The sequence below is a fragment of the Triturus cristatus genome, chromosome 8 (assembly GCF_964204655.1).
Source record: "Triturus cristatus chromosome 8, aTriCri1.1, whole genome shotgun sequence".
In the NCBI taxonomy this organism is placed as follows: Eukaryota; Metazoa; Chordata; class Amphibia; order Caudata; family Salamandridae; genus Triturus; species Triturus cristatus.
Window position 1 is genome coordinate 418,973,310 of NC_140591.1, and position 19,292 is coordinate 418,992,601.

The following is a 19,292-nucleotide window of genomic DNA, read 5'->3' on the forward strand; positions in this document are numbered from 1 at the left end:
GATGAGAACACTCCTATTTCTTGAAAACAACATGCATTTCATTATTTATTTCTCAAGAATCCAAGGAGGTGCAAAAACAAATACAGTCTTGGGCCTAGGAAGTCGGGCAATTCAACAACGTACTGTTACATTATATGATTATAAACTGTCCTGCTTCTGTATATGCAGGCATGATGGTACATACATGATCATATTTTGACATTGCTCTACAATGAATATATGCATAAATCTATTGAATACATTTTTAGTGATTATAAAACACTGCACACAATACTGGATTGTGGGTGCATGGCAATTATGACTATAAGGCACCCATATAAAATAAAGTGCTAAAAGCGCTCTATTAGTTCCCCCCTCTTATGACTAGTGTCATAACACCAAATTACATTGTTTCAGTATTTCCTCCTTGTAGAAGAGACCGACATACACAGTAGAAGATGTATTTTGCGGTCCATGTATAAATCTCTCTAACCCTTTCAAGTGCTGATAATGACTGTCCTGCAGTCTTTCCATTTGCTGTTCTCGTCTTTTCAGAACATTTTCCTGATGTCTGGCTCTTTGCCATTTGCATGCTTTGATGACTCCTAATAATACAATTATGCAAATGACAGTTATGATAATGGATTTCAAGATATCACCCATAAATCCCAGTCCCAAACTGCCAAACCAACTGCCAATTTGTCCGAAACCCTTGCCAATGTGATCCCAGAGTCCCTCAGCAGCCAAATTACTCAATTCTTGGTGGATATCTGAAATATTGGCAATATATTTCCTTATATCCCGACTATTGTTAGGAATATAAGTGCAGAACTGTTGGACTCTCAAAAGACTCCTCCAGCTTTTGCTAGTATGACGTCTAAAGCAAGACTATTTTGAAGAACTATAGCTCTAATCGAGACCATCTCACCATCCACTAATAACAGGATTTGTGCTGTATTCACGGAGAGTTTATCCACTATCGTTGCCAGCTTTCGAATTTTTACATCATTCAAAACCACACCTAAACTAGGTATCATAGCTCCAAACACATCACTAATGATTTCTCCAGCACTAACACCACATTTTCCCCTGTGAGAGCCTTTTCCTTCCAAAGGCCACAAATCGTCTACATGGAATATTTTGGGAAATACTATGGCTAAGTAACATGTTGCATACAAATTCTTAGGCAGTTTCACATAGGCATACTTACCACACACAAAATAAACATTAGGCACTATGGTCAATTTATCCAGTAGTGCTTTTCTTATGGACTCTTCAATCATAAAAATGTGTTCACAATCACTTTCACCCACAAATATCTTGTCGTAATATGTGGACGGATGTCTAATGCACAATTTTCCTTCTCCTGAAAGTCTAACGCTATGGGTCCTGAACTCCCCTTTGCCTTGTGATCTAATTCTTCCTTGGTCCATGGCAGTACCTTATGCTTCGGATCTGGACGAAACAATGTTTGCCTATGTCAATCCTCTATCTGATCTACAAATTTCTTTTCAATGTCAGTTAGCATGCAGGTTAAATTGGGTCTATGTGCATAGGACGTATCTAGAGTGATGGTAGGCACGAAGTACTTAGACATACACTCTACTTCCTTGTAATAATCGTATTTGTTCACGTATTTTAGAACTGGCACTTCAGAGAGTACCACTACATAATTCGAGAAATAATATTCAAAATGAGCTTTGCTGTAAAACATACTTAATAGTACACTGCATGTAATGCAATAAGTAACAGGTAAGTGATAGTATTGTATGGTTTCCTCTACTGAAGCTGGTAATTGCATGCACACATAGCAGTCTTTCGCTTCCATCGTGTCCACGTACTCGTACAACAAGCGTGCATATGCATTCAGCGTGAAATCACCCTTTGACAAATCTACATGCAATCTACGACTAGTTTCCTTGATCATTTCCTTATCTTTCATAGATGGACCATCTTCTATATCAACATTTAAATCAGGTGGGGTATGGGTAGGTAGGTTGTTCCCCATTCTTTTCATCATTCGAAGACCCACTCAAAGACGTTACGATCACCACTATTATGACAAGCAGTACTACTACTATTAAAGTTTCAATAATACATTTTTGTTTTCGATTAGATGTTTCGGAAGCCATGTTCCCACTGTCGTATTAGACACACCAAAGAAACGTTGAGAGTCTCTGTTTTTCTTTTCTGTACTTTTTGTTTGGAATTACAATGTCCTTATTGATTTCGTCACTCAATTATTGCCAAATTTAGTCCATCAATACTAAGCCTATTGTAGAGAAGTAGTCAGCCCTAATCCTGAATTCTTCTCTCTATTGAAAGGACCCTAATTTTAAATCTTCTTTCACTGGGGGCTAGGTTATCTTCTTTTTAAAACCTAATTAGTTCTTTGATCAGATTACAGTTCAAACTTCATCTCTAATGAGGTTAGAGCCAAGTATTTGGAGAACCATTTGCAGGATTTCAGCACAAATTTCTCGCAATTCCAAGGCAGTAAGCTGTCGACCAAAAGAAGGGAACACAACTTGATTAAGGATCAAGAATCGCAGTCCACTCAACCTGGGTGGATTCGGAACTTGCAGTGTCAGGGTTCCAAAAGCTTCAACTCCTGGGACTAATAACAGAATATCAATCGAGAGGGTGTCCCCTCCGTAGCTCACTGTTCCAGTGCCCAGTCTCCCGGAATTCCTCGGTCTCTGCATCTGCAACCAGATATGTCCACTCAGGAAATGCGTATTTCTGAGACGGTGTTCTTTTTCTTCTTGAGTGTCTTAGATCATCCGGATTAGCTTCTTGTTCACTTTGTTTGGATTCAGACATTTCAGGAATCGGAGCAAAATTTTTCTCAGATGCAAGTCTTATGTTCAGCCTTTCTTTTCTTGCTGGCCACTTTTCTGATCTGGCACTTGCTCTCTGCTCCTCCTCTTTGTCTGTTCCTTCTGCTCCAGGCCGTTCACTTTGGTCTGGTTCACAGGATACTTCGACAATGTTGTTGATTTCAGGTTCTGGAGTTGGCTCTTCCACAGGCAGTTCTCTTTCCCCTTGTACTGTTTCTCTTTGTACGTCTTCAGAATCAGCTGTTCTTTGGGCAACTTGGGAATGGGTGTCTCCTCTATCGGCTCCGGAACCTTGCTAGTATGTGAAGCATGTATCCAATGCGGCAGTCCTCCACACTTCACCGCTGTATTCGTGACCAATATCACCTGATATGATCCTCGCTAGCGAGCATCCAGACAGCTCTTCCACACGTGCTTGCGTACAAGAACCTAATCTCCGGGATTCAGATCATGCAGCAGATCTCTCGAGATGGATGCAGTCGCTGCTTCAACCTGGTGGGACACAGATTTAACCACATCAGCCAGCCCCCACAATAGTCCAACACCATATCATCAGTGATATTAATCAAGGCTGTGGCTGGTACCTTAGGCAATCTCATAGCTCTCCCTGTCAGTATTTCATGAGGGGATAGCCCTGTTCTTCTAGCAGGAATGCAACGCAAACTCATTAAAACTAGTGGCAAAGCATCAGACCACTTCAATGCAGTTGATGAACACACCTTAGCCACTCTCATTTTGATCGTGCCAGTCACCTGTTCCACCAGACCAGAAGCTTCCAGTCTGTAGCTGCAATGCAATGTCTGGTCAAGGTTTAAAGCAGCACACAACAGATTCATGAGTTCAATATGGAAGTAAGTTCCTCTATCTGTTTCCACTGAGGTTGGAAATCTGTACCATGGGATACTATCACATCGTCGAGTTGGATAAGCCTCAACCCAATGTGAAAAGAAACACACCACCACCAATACATATCTCAGCCTATTGCATCTTGGCATCTCAATAAAATCCAATTGTATTCTGCTAAAGGGACCTCCTCATCTCCCAATGTGACTCATTGTAACCACAGTTCTTTTTCCTGCATTCATTTGCTGACACGTAACACATCTATGATACACTTCTTCAGCAATCACATGAAAGCGTGGATTAAACCACGTCTGCCTGAACACTCGCACCATGGCATCTCATCCCAGATGAACTGCTCCGTGAACCTGCCTTGCCATTGGGCTCAACAAACAATTAGGAAGTATCGCTCTATTATCAGTTGGCACCCAAATGCCAACATCTCTCTTTTCGCATGCCTGCTCTGACCCATGAAGCAGCTTCTTCTTCTGAGACTTCATCTTGTAATCGTTTCACCTCATCTCATGTATCGGCTACAGCTAACATCATGCTGAGCTCGGTCTCTTCTGTGCTTTCTCCTGTATATTGCCCATTAAAAACACATGCATGTATGGCACAAAAACGAGCTACTTTGTCTGCATAATTATTGCCCTTTGTGACCTGGGGCCCGATTCACAGAACTAACGTAAGACAAAATCCTAAACTTACTACCATTTTGGTATTCACAGAAGGCACTTACTCATTTCGGTATTCACAGAAGTTAGGTGTCCTAACTTTAGGACTCCTAAATGACTTCTGTGAATACCGAAAGTCTTAAAGTTAGGATTTTTCTCAGTTTAGGAGTAGTAAAGTTAGGACTCCTAACTTTAGGACTCCTAAATGCCTTGTGTGAATACTGAAAGTCTTAAAGTTAGGATTTTTCTCATTTTAGGAGTAGTAAAGTTAGAAGTCCTAACTTTACTACTCCTAAACTGATAAAAATCCTAACTTTAAGAGATTTGGTATTCACAGAAGGCTTTTAAGAGTCCTAAAGTTAGGAGTCCTAACTTTACTACTCCTAAACTGAGAAAAATCCTGACTTTAAGACTTTCGGTATTCACAGAAGGCATTTAGGAGTCCTAAAGTTAGGAGTCCTAACTTTACTACTCCTAAACTGAGAAAAATCCTAACTTTAAGACTTTCGGTATTCACAGAAGGCATTTAGGAGTCCTAAAGTTAGGAGTCCTAACTTTACTACTCCTATACTGAGAAAAATCCTAACTTTAAGACTGTCGGTATTCACAGAAGGCATTTAGGAGTCCTAAAGTTAGAACTCCTAACTTCTGTGAATACCGAAATGAGTAAGTGCCTATTGCGCATACCAAAATGAGTAAGTGCCTTCTGTGAATACCAAAATGGTAGTAAGTTTAGGATTTTGTCTTAAGTTAGTTCTGTGAATCGGCCCCTGGTCTTCTCCCTTTCCGTGTGCAGCACATTTTACAACTGCTATGGCCTTGGGCTTTTGCAAAGCGTCCAATAGTTGACGCACATATTCATCATTGCGAGACCCTGAGGATGTTAAAAATCCCCTTTGAGACCACAGCTGACCAAAATCATGAACTACACCAAACCCATGTTGACTGTCTGTGTAGATCAAAATACAAGAAGAACTGCAGGTCTAAACTTGGATACAACCCAAGGGAACAACGACTAGGCAAAATGTGAGGTCTTATGAAAAAGAAAAAGAGATCCCATCACTCACCGAAGTGGCTTGCTTCATCATCTGGGAACTCTCAACGAACCTGACTCTCATAAGAATATTGAGAGTTTAAGGTTCAACAGAGATTAGTGTAAAATGTTTCTCACATACGATAGAGCAACAAAGCTGTTTTATGGGGTGATGGTTGCAGTGCTGGTGAATATGTGTGATAAAGTGATTCAAAATTGACTAACAAGACACAAAATAATTTTATTCGATGCTGTCTTGGTGTCAATGTAAAAAACAGTGCAATTACAGTTTAAACAAATAACTGTAAGATGGAAAGGTCTACATGTTTCAGCCCTTGGATGTTTGAATCCAGGCTTTCGTCAGGACCTCTGAATGATTTAGCTACTGCAAATGATTTTTGTGTGTCAGTGAAAAACAAAAATTATAAAATACGGTTGGTAACGATACAACCTACTCACTTCTGTGAATCCCCAATAGAAGAATACAGACAGTGGAACTTGAAAATACCTAAGAGAAGGTAAATAAAAAGGCTCACATAAAACCTGGTCTATAGTTCCAGAGACATTGTCACAATGGGTTTAACAGTTCAAAAGTGATACTATAGATGTATCCAAACACCACTTAGTGTATTGAAAAAATGATTATTTAAATTATTTAATGCACTTACCCGGCTTTATGCGAGTGCGCACCTCACATCTCCTGTCACCAGATCGCCTCTATGCGATCTGGTGACACTCTTCGCTTCCCTTTCTTAATGCGATGTCCCAAATACTGAACTTCAGGTAGACAGTATTGTAATTTGTTTGGAGACATCGAGGGGCATATTTACAATAACTGGCGCATCCCTGCATATCAGCAGGGATGCGCCAGTTATTGTGTGCCACAGCTCCGCCACCATGGATGCGCCGCATTTACAATGCGGTGCACCATGGGGCAAAAACGGCACAGATGCGTGACGCATCTGTGCCGTAAAAGTGGCGCATTGCTGGAGTTGCGTCGCAAGCGCGACGCAGCTCCAGCAATGCTTTAGGGGGCCCAATCTTGGTAATGCTGCGTCAATCCTTACGCCTGCTTCTGGCAGGCGCAGGGTTTTGACGCAGCATGGGTCTAAAAGTGACTGAGTGAAATCTTGTAGATTTCACTCAGCCACTTTTAGGAGGCGTTCCTGCACTGGAACGCCCCCCCCCCCCTGCGCAGGAACGCCTACATGTGGCGCAGGGCTTTACAACGTGACGCATCTCCCAGATGCGTCACGTTGTAAGTACCCCGCACCATGGCGCAGGATTTGCGCCACCGCTGCGTCACAAAAGTGATGCAACGGCGGCGTAAATGAGGCGCAAGGGGCTTGTAAATCTGCCCCCTTGTGTCCATTCTCTGCCAAATGGTTTAACAAAGCCACTGTATCGATCCTGCACGTACCCTCATTTTCTGATGCGACCAAAAGGTCATCTATATATTGAACTAGAACTGAATTTTGGGGCATCACAAGTCCTTCGAGATTCTTTTTCAGGCACTGGCTAAAGATGAAGGGGCTTTCTGTATACCCTTGTGGGATTCTGCACCATGTTAAGACACAGTCGCCCATCTGAAATGCAAATAAATACTGGCTATACTCATGTAACGGTATAGAAAAGAATGCCTGACACAAATCTATGATGGTAAACCATTCTGCTTCACATGGTATTTGAAAGAGAATTACGGCTGGATTCGGTACCACAGGACAACAGGGAATCACAATTTCATTAATCCTGCGCAAATCTTGTGCTATCCTATACTTGCCGCTTGGCTTTTGTAGCTCCATAATCGGTGAATTACAGGGACTTCCTCGTATCTCCTTCAAAATGCCTTGTGCAATCATTGATTCAATGACAGGAGTTATTACAGCCACTGTCTCTGCAGACAGTTTGTATTGAGGTGTTCTTGGAAATTCAGCATTCGGTCGCAACAGTATCTTCACAGGTTCCACACCTCGGATTAACCCTAGCTCTTCACCTGTGAAATCCCACACTTGCGGGTCAACTGAGTCTCTCAAATCATGCGGCAATTCAGCCTTTGTAAGAACCACAAATAGTTCTGCACACATGCTCATATTAGCCATTTTGAAATCAGCATCGTCATCATAGGTCTGCAACGCCACACCTCTCGGAGTGCATGAGATGTTACAATTTAATTTGCACAACAAATCACAACCCAATAGATAGACCGGATTTGTATTGCATACCACAAACTGGTGCTTATCTTGAACGGCCCTATTCTGACAGGTAATGCATTCGTCAATGGGTTGGTCATTCTCTGTTTGCTGACACCTACTACTTGTATCGATTGACCTGAAAGAGATAGATTGGGGACCACATCTGTTCTTACTGTGGAACGCGCAGCTCCAGTATCTAATAAAATGGTGACAGGATATCCGTTCACATCTGCATCCACAAATGGCCCACTCTGATCTACCCCCAATGTAGAGGACAGTCTTCCTGCACCCCCTTCTGGTACTCTAGAGGGCCCTGAGATTGATTGTATCTATCTCGTATTTCAAAATATGGCATCTGTTGATATGTCTGATTATACATGGGTATTCTGGGAGGCTGTGGCACCTGTACTTGTGGCTCGTAACCTCCGTACATGGACCTAAGTCTAGTCACTGTCTGTAGAGTCTCGCTCATGTGTCCCTCTCCCTTGTATGGAATCTGATTAGCAGGATTCAAATGACACTCGTGCTTCCAATGTCCCTTCTTGTGACAATAATGACAGGCAGTCACCTTTTTCTGTTGTGCCACCAACTCACTTACACTCATTTCTGTACCTCTCTCTCGTCCATGACCTGGTTGGGTTGTCAATTGCTGACCCATACCTCGGCCACTTCCTCTGCCTCGCCCTATACCTCCTCCAATCCCCTGCATGTAATCTGCACTTCTCAACTGAGCCAACATCACCTTGTCTTTCAATTTCTGTTGTGCTGATTCTACTTGATCACTACAATATTTAGCATACCGCAGTATTTTGTCTACCAACTTATTCTGCCAACATATCAGGTGGTGCTGTATCATCAGACTAATATCAGATCTCGAACCCAACACAAACTTGGAGACAAACTGTCCCACATCCTTCTGATCAATAGTATCCAATCTACTATACTGTTTGTAAGCCAATAACAATCGTTCATAATAATCATGCACTGATTCCTTAGGCTCTTGAGTCGTACGATCGATTTTAAGCCAACCCACAATCTGCGGCGCTACCTTAGACTGCAACCAAGTAATTACTTGATCATATTTCCTCATGACATCAGGCGAAGGACCATGTGTTACAGAATCACTAGGTGGTTCTGCTATAGGCCACTCAATAGCAATTTTGCATGCCGCCCACAAATCTGCCGGGACCACTATATCAAACAAAGTGTTCAAATCGATCCACAATACCTTCGAGATCTTAACAAACCGGTCTATTATCTGCTTATACCATTCTGCAGGTTTCTCCCTCAGCCAAGGAAAATCATTCGTAAAAGCAGCCAATTCACCTCTGCTTCATGGCACATGTACATACCCTCCATTCTGCACTTCTCTCAAAGGGAAATTTCCAGTGGCTTCCGTCCCTCCACCCTGAGGTGAGGAGGTACCTATTCCGGTCTTAGCGCTTTTCATTTTGGCCCTCCTCCCTTCCCATCTGTCTAACGCTTTCCAAGGTCGCAGGCCTTTTACCAGTTCTCTAATCTGAGCTTTCAACCCAACAGCTCGCTTTTCCTCCAACTCCTTGTCTGTGTAATTTAGTCTGCAAGAACACTGCGGTCTTTGTCAAATCAACATCATACTTTCATGCTAACTGCCATAGGGCATCATAAGCCCCATTTGCTTTTCTTGTAATGTCTTTGGCTACAAATAACAATTCATTCGGGTCATATGTCTCAATTCGTTCCAGAGGCAAATTCCCTGCTACTACTTCATCTATTTCCACCTTCAATCGAACTACATCCAACATTGGCTCTTTTATTGCACTCTGCAACACTTTCTGATGTCTTTCCCTTTCTATATCTTCTCGGTATGGCTCCTTCTACCCTCTTTGCTGCTGAACGATTTTCTCTTTTCCAGCTCCTACTCCTCCAGTGATTACCAGCACATACACCTTAAGGCCCACACAGTATCCTGGAAGGTTCTGCTGTTGTTCTTTCTTCTCTTGGTAACATTGAGTCTCTCACTGGTTGTACCCACATTCGGAGGTCTGACCTAGAATTTGCCAAGATTCCTGTTGGTCTCCTTTCTGACCCACTATCCATTTGTGATGGATCTGCAGTAGCAGGTAATGGAATACTATAAGCCACGGGTACCTGTCCTAAACCTGCTCCCATTTGTGTAAGGCTTACCCCAGATATTGTCTCTTCCCTGTCACCAGTGTATTGCTGACTATCATTCTGTCTCTCATCAGGATTATATATGGGGATTCCTGGTCCAATGGTAACTGGCACTGACAAGGCATCTGGTAACTGCGTATTCCCTGCAGACTGGGCTAGTTCGTAATTGGGGTATCTCATTCCCCCTGACCCTGCAGGGATCCGTACCATGGCTCTTTGTCTCTTCACTCCAGTTGGCTGTTCTCCCAATCCCACCTGCCCTGCTCCCACTGTCTCCTCTAGTGGTTGCGACCTCTCTGTCTCTGTCTTGGAGTCACAAGGTGGAGGTCGTTCTGCTAAAAGCCTGTCCAAGAAACTATCATCTATGTCACTGTCCTCATCTTTCTTGCTCTTTCCCTCTGCCAACATTTGGAAGGGATACAATCGCTCTCCTTCTATCGTGTCTACTCTCCATAGTTTCAGCTGTGCATCCCATCTGGCATCTTGATATGCCTTGATTGCTCTCCTCATTCATCCCTGTGATGTCTCTAGTTCCTTTGCTAATGCAGGTCTCATCCAAGCGTCTAACGACTCAAATTGTGTAGGTCTAGGTGGAGGTTTAAGGGCAGCCATCACCCCCCTCAGCTGGTACAAAACCTCCATACGAAATGACCCATAACGAGGGAAAGTCAATTTCCCTTCCTTCTCTGTGATTTTATGCCAATTCTGAAGCCAAACAATTGTATGCAAACCCACATTCGTTGCCATATAATGTGCAGGAGTATCCTCCGGTGGAGCTTCCTCTCCAACCTGAGTCACCACCCCTCTGTCACCTCTGCTCAAATCTCTCAACACCCGAAAGCAACGCATCATGACAATCGATCGATTTGCAACCCACAATGCAATATGCGACTACAAACGCAAGCAACCAATCCCAGCGCGGCGTTACACCAACCGACCAATCTCAGCACGGCGCACCCTGACGTCACTACTCACTCCTTGCAGCGGCTCACCCGCCTTTACAATTTCACTTTGACACTTGCTAACACATTCACTTCTACAAGTAACTCTATAACCCAAAGTTATTAACCAAGTAACCAGTCCTACCACAGTCACAATAACTTACAGTTACAATAACAAGTAATTGCCTGTCCACTAAGAGATCGATAGAACATACAAGAACACTAATCTACTATGACCTCCGGCCTGCGTTGGTCACTTACTCATTGTGATCCACCCCCGGTACCTGAGGTATCCCACAACAAGTGATTCCCGCACTCACACAAAGTTCCCTGACACAAGTGAGTAGTCAATAGCGCTTCACGACTCCCACAATTTCTCATACAATTACATTACAATACTATCCCGGGATCTTGGACTTCTCTTGAGCCCGTTCACCAAAGTCTCTGATCCACACGTGTTCGAATCAGTAATAATAACCACAATCGCTCAACATGCATCTCAACTCCGCAAAACATGACGCAAATAAAACACACCGCAATCTAACACTCGTCACAACACATTTCATACTCACGCCGCCCTTTTCGTTCCGCCACACCGTCAACATCTGCCCATTTCCGCCACTTGTCGCCAATATTCCATCTGCTGCATCTGGACCTCGATTCCTCCTATTCTGCCCTATATTTCTCCTTCCCCCTCGCTTATTTAGAGGTAAACCATCCTCTGCTACCATTTGATTACGCAAAATTGTACCCCTGTCTTCCCCCCTACAATTAGCGCTCAGGATCTTTTATTTACCTACTAAATAGTGATGGAGGGGGAAAAACAATTCATAACGACAATATCATACCTGAAAGTACCACAGACTCTGACTTTAGGTTTGTCCATTTATTATAAGGCCAAGAATAATAGGATGTACACACACCGTAAGATTAGCATATAAAGATATAAGAAAATCAATACAGAGACGATTCTACGAATATAAGTAATTCGGCATAACAAAAATAGAATGGTGAATTTGAGGATCAGGATGCAACTCAAAACTGACACAGAATCTAGGTCCCTTTCCATCAGAAATTAAACACATCTCTCCCTACACTGTCCTAAGAGGAGATGCTATCTAGTACCCTTCCATCTATTCCCAAAGGTGTCAGCACGTGTTGACTTCCTGAGAAGTACTCACGTCAAATGGGTTAGGGTGCTTAAGGCTAGGAGCGAGTTCTAAGATGCTACTTTCTCTCCTAAAGTTAGCAGAAGTCTGGGGTCTCTGTCCCTGCCCATCATATAATATAGAATGTGATTCTTAGTTACATCAATCAATCAATCAATCACAGAATTTTTAGAGCGCACTACTTACCCGTGAGGGTCTCAAGGCGCTGGGGGGAGAAAAAAGGGGGGGGGAGTCGCTACTGGTCGAACAGCCAGGTCTTGAGCAGTCTCGGGTTTTGGGTCTGTCATAGGCTGAGTGGAAGGGTGTTCCAGGTCTTGGCGGCGAGGTGGGAGAAGGATCTGCCGCCTGTGGTTGTTCAGTGGGACAGTGGCGAGGGAGAGGTCGGCGGAGCGGAGCTGGTGGTTAGGGACGTAGAAGAGGAGTCGTCTGTTGAGGTAGGCTGGGCCGGTCTTGTGGAGTGCCTTGTGTGCGTGGATGAGGAGTGCAGGATTCTTAGGAGGGGGGTAATGTGGCTGTGGCGTGGTACGTCGAGGATGAGGCGTGCAGAGGCGTTTTGAATGCGTTGTAGTTGTTTGATGAGCTTGGCCGGGGCTCCTGCGTAGAGGGCCTGGGAGTCTGCTGCTGACGAGGGCCTGGGTGACTGTTCTTCTTGTATCTTTCGGGATCCACCTGTAGATCCTGCGGAGCATGCGGAGGGTGTTGAAGCAGGAGGAGGAGACGGCATTGACTTGCCTGGTCATGGAGAGCGTTGAGTCGAGGATGACTCCTAGGTTGTGTGCGTGGTCAGTGGGTGTCGGGGCCGCCCCCAGTGCCGTCAGCCACCAGGAGTCGTCCCAGGCTGATGGGTTGGAGCCGAGGATGAGGACCTCCGTCTTGTCCGTGTTCAGCTTTAGTTGGCTGCTCTTCATCCAATCGGCGACGGCTTGGTAAAAATTTCCATCCTGGTAAAATTTTCCATTGCAACTTTTTCTAAATGGGAGGTTCACACTTTATAATTAAGATTCTTTGTTTGCGGGGTGTCCTTGATTCCCAGAGCAGCCAGACACGAAAGATACACTCCCTTCTCGCTTCCAACTGTCTTCAAAGCATTCCTTGTATCTTCTCCAATCTGAAAATAACGAGTTGGCATTCCGATACCTGCAGTAGGATGAGAACACTGCTATTTCTTGAAAACAACATGCATTTCATTATTTATTTCTCGAGAAGCCAAGGAGGTGCAAAAACAAATACAGTCTTGGGCCTAGGAAGTCGGGCAATTTAACAACGTACTGTTACATTATATGATTATAAACTGTCCTGCTTCTGTATATGCAGGCATGATGATACATACATGATCATATTTTGACATTGCACTACAATGAATATATGCATTAATCTATTGAGTACATTTTCAGTGATTATAAAACACTGCACACAATACTGGATTGTAGGTGCATGGCAATTCTGACTATAAGGCACCCATCTAAAATAGAGTGCTAAAAGCGCTCTATCAATACTAAATTGCAAAGATCGAGATATGATCCTCTGATGCGCCAGGGAAAATGTGCCTATTACAATGGACAATATACAGATCTCTGTGTTCCCAGATTACATACTCGCAGTGTAACACTAGCGTGCCTCCTACCAGGCAGTTAATCAACAACTATGCATGGTCGATCTGGCATACGCCCTTCTTTTCCCTGCCAAACTAAAAGTGATCCATTACCAACGCACCCACTTTCCTCCTTCCAATAGACATGAAACCTCAGAACAGCCAGCACCAAAACCTCAAACACAAGCCCGGAAGCAACGAGGCAGCCCTGGCGTCTGTGCCTTGAAGTTGCCCGATCGCCACTGCAGACCCTGGAGGGAAAGAAAGCAGCGCTTGCATCTGCTACTTCCCTGCGGGACACACATTCACCAGTTCACCATTCAGTTCCTCATCCGGCAGTCTATCAGACTCTGAATCCTGTGGGAGTATGGCACTATTCCCCTCAGTCACCCCACAAACTGTCAACTATTTATTTGGTTGACATGTAGTGAGTACTATTGTTTGGGGATAACTGTCTCTTGATATGTGATACAAACTATATGACCTCCCATTTCCAAACTGATATCATGCGCCTGCCATATAGACAGCCCCACACACTGGGTTGCAATGGGGCCCCACCGGGGATATCTCCGTATTCATATATGTTCCTCCTTTCATTACACTACATTGGTGGTTTTGCTGCAATTAATGTCTTAGATTTTGGGGCTATGAGTTTGGGAAAATACAGGTGGCTACATAATCTCCCTACACTGTTGTCGGCACCAGGGTGGGAGGAATGTCACAAACCCCAGTAGCAATTGCACCTTTTGTTCCTTTGTCTTAATGTTCTTATTACAGTTTGGTCGAACACATATGAATCGCTAAACCTTGTACTGAGAGTTTGTTCTGGGTTATATGTCACTGTCAAATACTGCTCATACACTTGACATTACTATACGCTGGATAAAATTTGGGTTCAAATGTTTAATTGTAGTGCACAATGCTAGTAGCTGAAAGTAAATATAATATAATCCCTGGAATGCCACAGGAATGGGACCAGTGCAAAAGAGATATAGAATACTAGTGCAACTGCATTACCGTAAGGCACAAATAGCTTATTTACAAGAAACTCATCTCACTGCTTCTATAGCCCTCAGACTGCATACAAAATGGATGGGTCAACTGTTTCATATCTCTTATTCTGCATTTGCATGAGGGGTGGCAATTTGGCTGTGAGCAGGAGTTACCTTTCAAAAGTCAGACACCAGTATTGACATACACAGCCGTTATGTTCTCATTTGGGGTACCCTAGATGTGCTGCTGATAATCCTAGGTAGGATTTATGCACCTAAGACGGAGATCTACCTGGGGTGGGATCGGTTCGACAAGCCAAAGCATTATTGCCGTGGGTTCAAGGGTCCCTATCAGATGCTTGATAACAACTAAATCAAGGCATACAGGAGTACTCCTTTTACTCACCCCTTCATCAATTACACACACACCTGGATAGGATCTTCTGCACCAGCTCTCTCCAAACACAGGTTACTCATACTACTTACTAAGGTAAGACCCTCTCGGATCATAAACCTCTAGAATTCACCCTGTCATGGGTCCATGTACCCACCCCTATTCCTACTTGGCGTATGTGGCCACGGCTTCCAGAGGATGCATTGTTCTGAGATGAAATGTCCAACACTATTGATACATGCTTTGCAGAAATTACCAGCGGTGGCCAGCTCAGGTAAGTGCGGTGGGGCGTGGCGGGGAAGTTGAAAGATGACAGACAACAGAATATGTATTATTTATTTATTTAATTATATCTATTCAGGGCAGGTCTGGCTGTAACGGGCACTGGGCATTTCCCTGGTGGGCCGGAAGGGTGGGGGCCAGTTTTGTTGCTGGAGGCCGGTTTTGCAGCAGTGCTGCAAAATCGGCCCCTTGTAACAAAAGCGCAGCAGCGTTATCGCCAGTCCCCCCACCCCCCACTTCCCTCGCGGAGGCCAGTCCTACTTTATTGCCATGGATGGTTTGCCATCCCAGTCCAGCCCTGTACCTAGTCTGTCTGTAGACTCTTCCCCGTCCTACCCCGCCCCGCCCCGCCCTGTCCCACTGCCCCACTGTGTTTACCTGTGCCAGCCGCCACTGGAAAATACCATTACCGCCTTCTCACCTATGTTGGAGTGGGAAGCCTTCAAGGGTGTAGTGCGGGGGATAGCCATAAACGCAGTGGTGTGAGCATGGAAAACTGTTCTCCAGGATCTTACACTTATCGAGATCACCTTGGGTCCTTTTAAAAAGACAGCTGCAGAGAATGAAGACATGACCCCGCAGCTACAGGAAGCCAGATTTAACTATGTTGAACTCCTTGAATGATTATGTGTCATCGACTACAGATCCTATGAACAGAACATTTAAAACTGAGGCGGATAAATCCAGTACACAACTAGTGAGCATGATCAGGCCATCACCCTCACCCACACCTATCCTTTTCATATGCGCACCACAACACGTTATTATGACTACTCAAATCAATATTAACAATGCTTTCCGTAATTTCTACACTGCCCTATACAGCCCCTCACCCACCGACAGACCCTACTGCTGTACAGTCCTTTTTTAGCCTATCTGCCTAGGGTGCAAGCGGCAGATAGGGAGCGCTAGGCAGCCCTATCACTCCTTGGGAGAGCCATAGGTCCATCAAAGAACTAACCCTGTTGTCTATTTCCTACAAATCTATATAGGATCTTCGGGTTTAGACAACATAAACTAAGGGATTGGTGTCCAGACTGATTCCAGCCCCCACTTCCCCAGTATATGTTAGTCTGTAGATCAGCTAGCTCACAGTGCCACTATAAGCCCCGCAACCTTACCAAGGAGCCAATAGATTCGGGCAACTATAGAACATGACAACCCTGATCCCTCAGGGATCGTGGAAACGGTACAGTACGTTTTCACTCAGTCACTCGTGCTCACTTGGTCTCAGAGAGATAGACAGAATAAACGGTGGGGACGTTTTCAATAGGCATTTATTGAACAAGCGGCATTCTAGTATAAAGCACCAACAGAGTAAATAAAAGGTAGAATTCTACCATGCTGCTAAAACAGTGAACCTATGCAGACAAATAGATACATGGCAGTAATCATGAGTACTTCTACAATGCAAACCCTAACTAGATGTACCTAAGTGTACCTAGCATGTACATAGGTGAATAGGCAAGAATTACCCTAGGAAAGAGCCAACCCCATTATCTGAGGGGAGAGAACGAAGGACCCCGTCTTGGTCTCGAGTTGGACACCCCGCAAGGGATGTCGGTACACTGCGTGCTGGAGTGTCTGCGTCCAGGGATTTCAGCGTCTTGTGTCAGCATGGAAGTTTCTCCTCTGGTTTGCTCAGTGAAGATGTGGTATTTATATACCCGAAAGGTACCCTCAGGGGTTCTACCTAGATGTGTCATGGTACTGTGGGCATGTTGGCCAAGGATGATGATAGTGGTGACTTTTGTACAGGGTTATTATGCAGAAGATGGTAATCCTGCTGTGATACTAAGAATCCTCATGCATAATAAATTAGGCTAGTTTTCAAAGAAAACCCCACAGCATTTATTCGGCACCTAACTAGGTAAAAGGTCAGCCCCAGAGAAGGTATGCAGAGCAAGTTAGGACAAATGTAGGTAAAAGGTTGTGCAACTACCTGGGCCTATATTGCTGTACATTGGGGCAACCCTGCAATAAAATGCTGGGTTCAGATGGCCTTCCAATAGAATTTTATGCTACCTCTGCAATTCGTTTAGTGCTCCAATTGGAAAAAAATTACAAAACCTCCCTGAAGCAAGGAACAGTGCCTTCCACTTCCAGACATGCTCTGGTCACCTCATTATTAAAACCAGGTAAGCTCCCTGATTAAATGCTCTCTTACAGGCCCCTGTCTATACTTAACACCGATTATAAGATCCTACGCAAGGTGCTGGCACACCGGCTGCTCCCACTGCTCCCCAAACTGGTACACATGGATCAATGTGGATTTATCTCATGTCGTAACACCCCACTCAACATACGCTGCTTATATCAGGTGATGGATGCAGCCCGTGAACAATATTCGATGGGCGGTTGCCTCTCTCTGGATCTCTGAGAGGCCTTCGATACCTTGGGTTAGGATTTCATGTTTACTACTTTAACACATTTTGGTATTCCCTCCACTTACTTGGGCTGGGTAAGATTGCTGTACACATGTCCCACCACTCGAGCCAGAACAGGCCCCCATATTTCAACCCCATATCCAGTGAACTGCAGCACTAGACTGGGATGCTCCCTTTCCTCGTTGCTATTTTTTCTAGCACTGGATCCGCTGGCACAGCTGCTTTGGCAGGAAGCACAAGCATGGGGCATTCCCCAGGGTCCCACAGTAAATGCAGTTTCATTGTATGAAAATTACATGGTTTTGTCTGTGAGGGGCTTTCAGGCAGATTTGACTGGGATCTCAAGACTACTCTCAGTGTTTGACGACCTTTCTGGTCTTCATGTTAACTATGACAAATCTTATGCATTTTTGTTTATGAACACTTATACGGGATCCACGCTACCTTTCGACGATGCACATATAGAAATTGCACCGCACACATTCCATTACCTAGGCATCCAAATATGACACGAATCACAAGATTTATTGGATGGGAATCTTTTGAAGACAATCGCATCCCTTAAATCATAAATCAGCTTTTGGATCACTTTACCATTATCAGTGGCAGGAGGATTGATTCTCGCAATGATGGTAATGCTGCCCGACTCCTTTATCACTTTGTGAATATAAAGGTGATTGTACCTGCCTAAACATTTAAAACACTATACTCATTATTAACTGATTTGATATGGGGCAATGGGCGATGCAGGGTCAGCCTGACAAAGATTCAATTGCCCACCGACACGGGAGGGATGGATACTCTGGACTTTAAAGCCTACTGCTTGGCAGGACATCTACAGTAGCCGGCCCACTGGTTAGCAGGCCACAACCTGGCAGAGATAGGGTACATGATTCCTGGGCTTAATCAGGGTAAATTACTGCCTCGGTTCCACGACACCCATGTCCTGTCCCATTCTACCGCGTATAGCCCTTGCTATACTGCCCCCTGCTTGCCATATGCCCCGAATATTCCTCTACAAGGTCTCCCTACATGCTTTGGGTATTTTGACGTTAAACAGACTGTGCTCTTGGGAGCAAGGGGAGTGACAACGGGGCGCTCTTAGAAGGAGGCATCCTTATGTCCCATACAGATTTTGCTCACATGCATGGTCTGCTGGAAACACTGTTTATGACACATGTCAGTATCACCAGTTATAGTCGATGACATTGGGCACCAGATGGTTCTGAAGCGATCACGCATGGCTTTATACAGATGATCCATGTTATGGGCGGTGGCAGATATCTTATTCTATGGCTGTACAAGGGCCTGATGATATCCTTAACACTCCTATGGGCCAAGTGGGAAGAAGGAAGTGGGAAGAAGGTCTCATGCGATTCTTTCAAGATATGAATTGGCCTTCCTTGTTGAATACCCGAGTAAGGTCTCTCACTCCCGCTTTAAATTCATTCAGTTCCAAATTTCACATCGGGCCTACCTCACACCACACAGACTTCATAGGATTTTTACTCACAGTATCATCAGCCTGCCTCCGTTGCCACACTTTGGGTGCAGGTTTACTACACGTTATGGCCCTGTTCCTCCAAAGCCTCTTACTGGGCAGAAATCAGGGCTGCCTAATAAGAATTGACCGAATTAGACTACTAGTACACGGTGGACCATTGCATACTGGGACTGTATCCCAGGCCCAAGAGCTCCAAGGTGCTTACATGTTTCACAGACTTATTATTTTTTTTCCAGAGTTTTATATAACGCAAACTTGACCCGCATCAGGTATCAGAGCGCTTTACATAGCACCAGTTGCATTACATGAGGACACATTTA